Genomic DNA, 6,750 nt, shown 5'->3' with positions numbered 1-6,750 from the left:
CAAACTCCTACAGTACTCCTCATGCATGACATTGTGATGGACTAGTTGACTACAAAACAAGTTGTTTCACACGACGTACGTTTCGCCGTATGGTTCGTGACGGCTCATCAGGTGTGCAATATGAAACTCGGATGTTGAGCCATAAATAAATGTAGAAGAGAAAAGGACATATGGATACGAGTTAAGAGTAACTCTCCATCACTGTAACATGATACTTTATACAGTCAGAAAGTGCAATAACTAGGCACAAAACTGACAGAGTACTGAAACATTCGACGTCCTGACACCTAGCTTCAACACATCTCCGTAGCGCTAACCGACAGCCTTCCAACTTGGAAGGTTCAAGGTTATGGAAAGACCAAAGAGGGGAAGGCAAGCGCAACGAAAACGAGCAAAAGCTACAGTCCCAACGGAACAAAGAATGTCGATTGTTACTGGACGATGACGAGACCAGTACGATATTTGACAAAGCGGTCTAACTACAATTCGAAGCAGCAAAGCAGCACACCACCCAACTTGGGTGGGTCATAAATATCAAAGATAAGTAAAGAAAGGGAAGCTTTGCGAAAACGAATTGTACAAGCCGACAGCCAAACTCCTACAGTACTCCTCATGCATGACATTGTGATGGACTAGTTGACTACAAAACAAGTTGTTTCACACGACGTCTCGTCATCGTCCAGTAACAATCGACATTCTTTGTTCCGTTGGGACTGTAGCTTTTGCTCGTTTTCGTTGCGCTTGCCTTCCCCTCTTTGGTCTTTCCATAACCTTGAACCTTCCAAGTTGGAAGGCTGTCGGTTAGCGCTACGGAGATGTGTTGAAGCTAGGTGTCAGGACGTCGAATGTTTCAGTACTCTGTCAGTTTTGTGCCTAGTTATTGCACTTTCTGACTGTATAAAGTATCATGTTACAGTGATGGAGAGTTACTCTTAACTCGTATCCATATGTCCTTTTCTCTTCTACATTTATTTATGGCTCAACATCCGAGTTTCATATTGCACACCTGATGAGCCGTCACGAACCATACGGCGAAACGTACGTCGTGTGAAACAACTTGTTTTGTAGTCAACTAGTCCATCACAATGTCATGCATGAGGAGTACTGTAGGAGTTTGGCTTTCGGCTTGTACAATTCGTTTTCGCAAAGCTTCCCTTTCTTTACTTATCTTTGATATTTATGACCCACCCAAGTTGGGTGGTGTGCTGCTTTGCTGCTTCGAATTGTAGTTAGACCGCTTTGTCAAATATCGTACTGGTCTCGTCATCGTCCAGTAACAATCGACATTCTTTGTTCCGTTGGGACTGTAGCTTTTGCTCGTTTTCGTTGCGCTTGCCTTCCCCTCTTTGGTCTTTCCATAACCTTGAACCTTCCAAGTTGGAAGGCTGTCGGTTAGCGCTACGGAGATGTGTTGAAGCTAGGTGTCAGGACGTCGAATGTTTCAGTACTCTGTCAGTTTTGTGCCTAGTTATTGCACTTTCTGACTGTATAAAGTATCATGTTACAGTGATGGAGAGTTACTCTTAACTCGTATCCATATGTCCTTTTCTCTTCTACATTTATTTATGGCTCAACATCCGAGTTTCATATTGCACACCTGATGAGCCGTCACGAACCATACGGCGAAACGTACGTCGTGTGAAACAACTTGTTTTGTAGTCAACTAGTCCATCACAATGTCATGCATGAGGAGTACTGTAGGAGTTTGGCTTTCGGCTTGTACAATTCGTTTTCGCAAAGCTTCCCTTTCTTTACTTATCTTTGATATTTATGACCCACCCAAGTTGGGTGGTGTGCTGCTTTGCTGCTTCGAATTGTAGTTAGACCGCTTTGTCAAATATCGTACTGGTCTCGTCATCGTCCAGTAACAATCGACATTCTTTGTTCCGTTGGGACTGTAGCTTTTGCTCGTTTTCGTTGCGCTTGCCTTCCCCTCTTTGGTCTTTCCATAACCTTGAACCTTCCAAGTTGGAAGGCTGTCGGTTAGCGCTACGGAGATGTGTTGAAGCTAGGTGTCAGGACGTCGAATGTTTCAGTACTCTGTCAGTTTTGTGCCTAGTTATTGCACTTTCTGACTGTATAAAGTATCATGTTACAGTGATGGAGAGTTACTCTTAACTCGTATCCATATGTCCTTTTCTCTTCTACATTTATTTATGGCTCAACATCCGAGTTTCATATTGCACACCTGATGAGCCGTCACGAACCATACGGCGAAACGTACGTCGTGTGAAACAACTTGTTTTGTAGTCAACTAGTCCATCACAATGTCATGCATGAGGAGTACTGTAGGAGTTTGGCTTTCGGCTTGTACAATTCGTTTTCGCAAAGCTTCCCTTTCTTTACTTATCTTTGATATTTATGACCCACCCAAGTTGGGTGGTGTGCTGCTTTGCTGCTTCGAATTGTAGTTAGACCGCTTTGTCAAATATCGTACTGGTCTCGTCATCGTCCAGTAACAATCGACATTCTTTGTTCCGTTGGGACTGTAGCTTTTGCTCGTTTTCGTTGCGCTTGCCTTCCCCTCTTTGGTCTTTCCATAACCTTGAACCTTCCAAGTTGGAAGGCTGTCGGTTAGCGCTACGGAGATGTGTTGAAGCTAGGTGTCAGGACGTCGAATGTTTCAGTACTCTGTCAGTTTTGTGCCTAGTTATTGCACTTTCTGACTGTATAAAGTATCATGTTACAGTGATGGAGAGTTACTCTTAACTCGTATCCATATGTCCTTTTCTCTTCTACATTTATTTATGGCTCAACATCCGAGTTTCATATTGCACACCTGATGAGCCGTCACGAACCATACGGCGAAACGTACGTCGTGTGAAACAACTTGTTTTGTAGTCAACTAGTCCATCACAATGTCATGCATGAGGAGTACTGTAGGAGTTTGGCTTTCGGCTTGTACAATTCGTTTTCGCAAAGCTTCCCTTTCTTTACTTATCTTTGATATTTATGACCCACCCAAGTTGGGTGGTGTGCTGCTTTGCTGCTTCGAATTGTAGTTAGACCGCTTTGTCAAATATCGTACTGGTCTCGTCATCGTCCAGTAACAATCGACATTCTTTGTTCCGTTGGGACTGTAGCTTTTGCTCGTTTTCGTTGCGCTTGCCTTCCCCTCTTTGGTCTTTCCATAACCTTGAACCTTCCAAGTTGGAAGGCTGTCGGTTAGCGCTACGGAGATGTGTTGAAGCTAGGTGTCAGGACGTCGAATGTTTCAGTACTCTGTCAGTTTTGTGCCTAGTTATTGCACTTTCTGACTGTATAAAGTATCATGTTACAGTGATGGAGAGTTACTCTTAACTCGTATCCATATGTCCTTTTCTCTTCTACATTTATTTATGGCTCAACATCCGAGTTTCATATTGCACACCTGATGAGCCGTCACGAACCATACGGCGAAACGTACGTCGTGTGAAACAACTTGTTTTGTAGTCAACTAGTCCATCACAATGTCATGCATGAGGAGTACTGTAGGAGTTTGGCTTTCGGCTTGTACAATTCGTTTTCGCAAAGCTTCCCTTTCTTTACTTATCTTTGATATTTATGACCCACCCAAGTTGGGTGGTGTGCTGCTTTGCTGCTTCGAATTGTAGTTAGACCGCTTTGTCAAATATCGTACTGGTCTCGTCATCGTCCAGTAACAATCGACATTCTTTGTTCCGTTGGGACTGTAGCTTTTGCTCGTTTTCGTTGCGCTTGCCTTCCCCTCTTTGGTCTTTCCATAACCTTGAACCTTCCAAGTTGGAAGGCTGTCGGTTAGCGCTACGGAGATGTGTTGAAGCTAGGTGTCAGGACGTCGAATGTTTCAGTACTCTGTCAGTTTTGTGCCTAGTTATTGCACTTTCTGACTGTATAAAGTATCATGTTACAGTGATGGAGAGTTACTCTTAACTCGTATCCATATGTCCTTTTCTCTTCTACATTTATTTATGGCTCAACATCCGAGTTTCATATTGCACACCTGATGAGCCGTCACGAACCATACGGCGAAACGTACGTCGTGTGAAACAACTTGTTTTGTAGTCAACTAGTCCATCACAATGTCATGCATGAGGAGTACTGTAGGAGTTTGGCTTTCGGCTTGTACAATTCGTTTTCGCAAAGCTTCCCTTTCTTTACTTATCTTTGATATTTATGACCCACCCAAGTTGGGTGGTGTGCTGCTTTGCTGCTTCGAATTGTAGTTAGACCGCTTTGTCAAATATCGTACTGGTCTCGTCATCGTCCAGTAACAATCGACATTCTTTGTTCCGTTGGGACTGTAGCTTTTGCTCGTTTTCGTTGCGCTTGCCTTCCCCTCTTTGGTCTTTCCATAACCTTGAACCTTCCAAGTTGGAAGGCTGTCGGTTAGCGCTACGGAGATGTGTTGAAGCTAGGTGTCAGGACGTCGAATGTTTCAGTACTCTGTCAGTTTTGTGCCTAGTTATTGCACTTTCTGACTGTATAAAGTATCATGTTACAGTGATGGAGAGTTACTCTTAACTCGTATCCATATGTCCTTTTCTCTTCTACATTTATTTATGGCTCAACATCCGAGTTTCATATTGCACACCTGATGAGCCGTCACGAACCATACGGCGAAACGTACGTCGTGTGAAACAACTTGTTTTGTAGTCAACTAGTCCATCACAATGTCATGCATGAGGAGTACTGTAGGAGTTTGGCTTTCGGCTTGTACAATTCGTTTTCGCAAAGCTTCCCTTTCTTTACTTATCTTTGATATTTATGACCCACCCAAGTTGGGTGGTGTGCTGCTTTGCTGCTTCGAATTGTAGTTAGACCGCTTTGTCAAATATCGTACTGGTCTCGTCATCGTCCAGTAACAATCGACATTCTTTGTTCCGTTGGGACTGTAGCTTTTGCTCGTTTTCGTTGCGCTTGCCTTCCCCTCTTTGGTCTTTCCATAACCTTGAACCTTCCAAGTTGGAAGGCTGTCGGTTAGCGCTACGGAGATGTGTTGAAGCTAGGTGTCAGGACGTCGAATGTTTCAGTACTCTGTCAGTTTTGTGCCTAGTTATTGCACTTTCTGACTGTATAAAGTATCATGTTACAGTGATGGAGAGTTACTCTTAACTCGTATCCATATGTCCTTTTCTCTTCTACATTTATTTATGGCTCAACATCCGAGTTTCATATTGCACACCTGATGAGCCGTCACGAACCATACGGCGAAACGTACGTCGTGTGAAACAACTTGTTTTGTAGTCAACTAGTCCATCACAATGTCATGCATGAGGAGTACTGTAGGAGTTTGGCTTTCGGCTTGTACAATTCGTTTTCGCAAAGCTTCCCTTTCTTTACTTATCTTTGATATTTATGACCCACCCAAGTTGGGTGGTGTGCTGCTTTGCTGCTTCGAATTGTAGTTAGACCGCTTTGTCAAATATCGTACTGGTCTCGTCATCGTCCAGTAACAATCGACATTCTTTGTTCCGTTGGGACTGTAGCTTTTGCTCGTTTTCGTTGCGCTTGCCTTCCCCTCTTTGGTCTTTCCATAACCTTGAACCTTCCAAGTTGGAAGGCTGTCGGTTAGCGCTACGGAGATGTGTTGAAGCTAGGTGTCAGGACGTCGAATGTTTCAGTACTCTGTCAGTTTTGTGCCTAGTTATTGCACTTTCTGACTGTATAAAGTATCATGTTACAGTGATGGAGAGTTACTCTTAACTCGTATCCATATGTCCTTTTCTCTTCTACATTTATTTATGGCTCAACATCCGAGTTTCATATTGCACACCTGATGAGCCGTCACGAACCATACGGCGAAACGTACGTCGTGTGAAACAACTTGTTTTGTAGTCAACTAGTCCATCACAATGTCATGCATGAGGAGTACTGTAGGAGTTTGGCTTTCGGCTTGTACAATTCGTTTTCGCAAAGCTTCCCTTTCTTTACTTATCTTTGATATTTATGACCCACCCAAGTTGGGTGGTGTGCTGCTTTGCTGCTTCGAATTGTAGTTAGACCGCTTTGTCAAATATCGTACTGGTCTCGTCATCGTCCAGTAACAATCGACATTCTTTGTTCCGTTGGGACTGTAGCTTTTGCTCGTTTTCGTTGCGCTTGCCTTCCCCTCTTTGGTCTTTCCATAACCTTGAACCTTCCAAGTTGGAAGGCTGTCGGTTAGCGCTACGGAGATGTGTTGAAGCTAGGTGTCAGGACGTCGAATGTTTCAGTACTCTGTCAGTTTTGTGCCTAGTTATTGCACTTTCTGACTGTATAAAGTATCATGTTACAGTGATGGAGAGTTACTCTTAACTCGTATCCATATGTCCTTTTCTCTTCTACATTTATTTATGGCTCAACATCCGAGTTTCATATTGCACACCTGATGAGCCGTCACGAACCATACGGCGAAACGTACGTCGTGTGAAACAACTTGTTTTGTAGTCAACTAGTCCATCACAATGTCATGCATGAGGAGTACTGTAGGAGTTTGGCTTTCGGCTTGTACAATTCGTTTTCGCAAAGCTTCCCTTTCTTTACTTATCTTTGATATTTATGACCCACCCAAGTTGGGTGGTGTGCTGCTTTGCTGCTTCGAATTGTAGTTAGACCGCTTTGTCAAATATCGTACTGGTCTCGTCATCGTCCAGTAACAATCGACATTCTTTGTTCCGTTGGGACTGTAGCTTTTGCTCGTTTTCGTTGCGCTTGCCTTCCCCTCTTTGGTCTTTCCATAACCTTGAACCTTCCAAGTTGGAAGGCTGTCGGTTAGCGCTACGGAGATGTGTTGAAGCTAGGTGTCAGGAC

The sequence above is a fragment of the Sycon ciliatum genome, chromosome 3 (genome assembly GCF_964019385.1).
Source record: "Sycon ciliatum chromosome 3, ocSycCili1.1, whole genome shotgun sequence".
NCBI lineage: Eukaryota > Metazoa > Porifera > Calcarea > Leucosolenida > Sycettidae > Sycon > Sycon ciliatum.
This window is presented reverse-complemented; position numbering follows the sequence as displayed.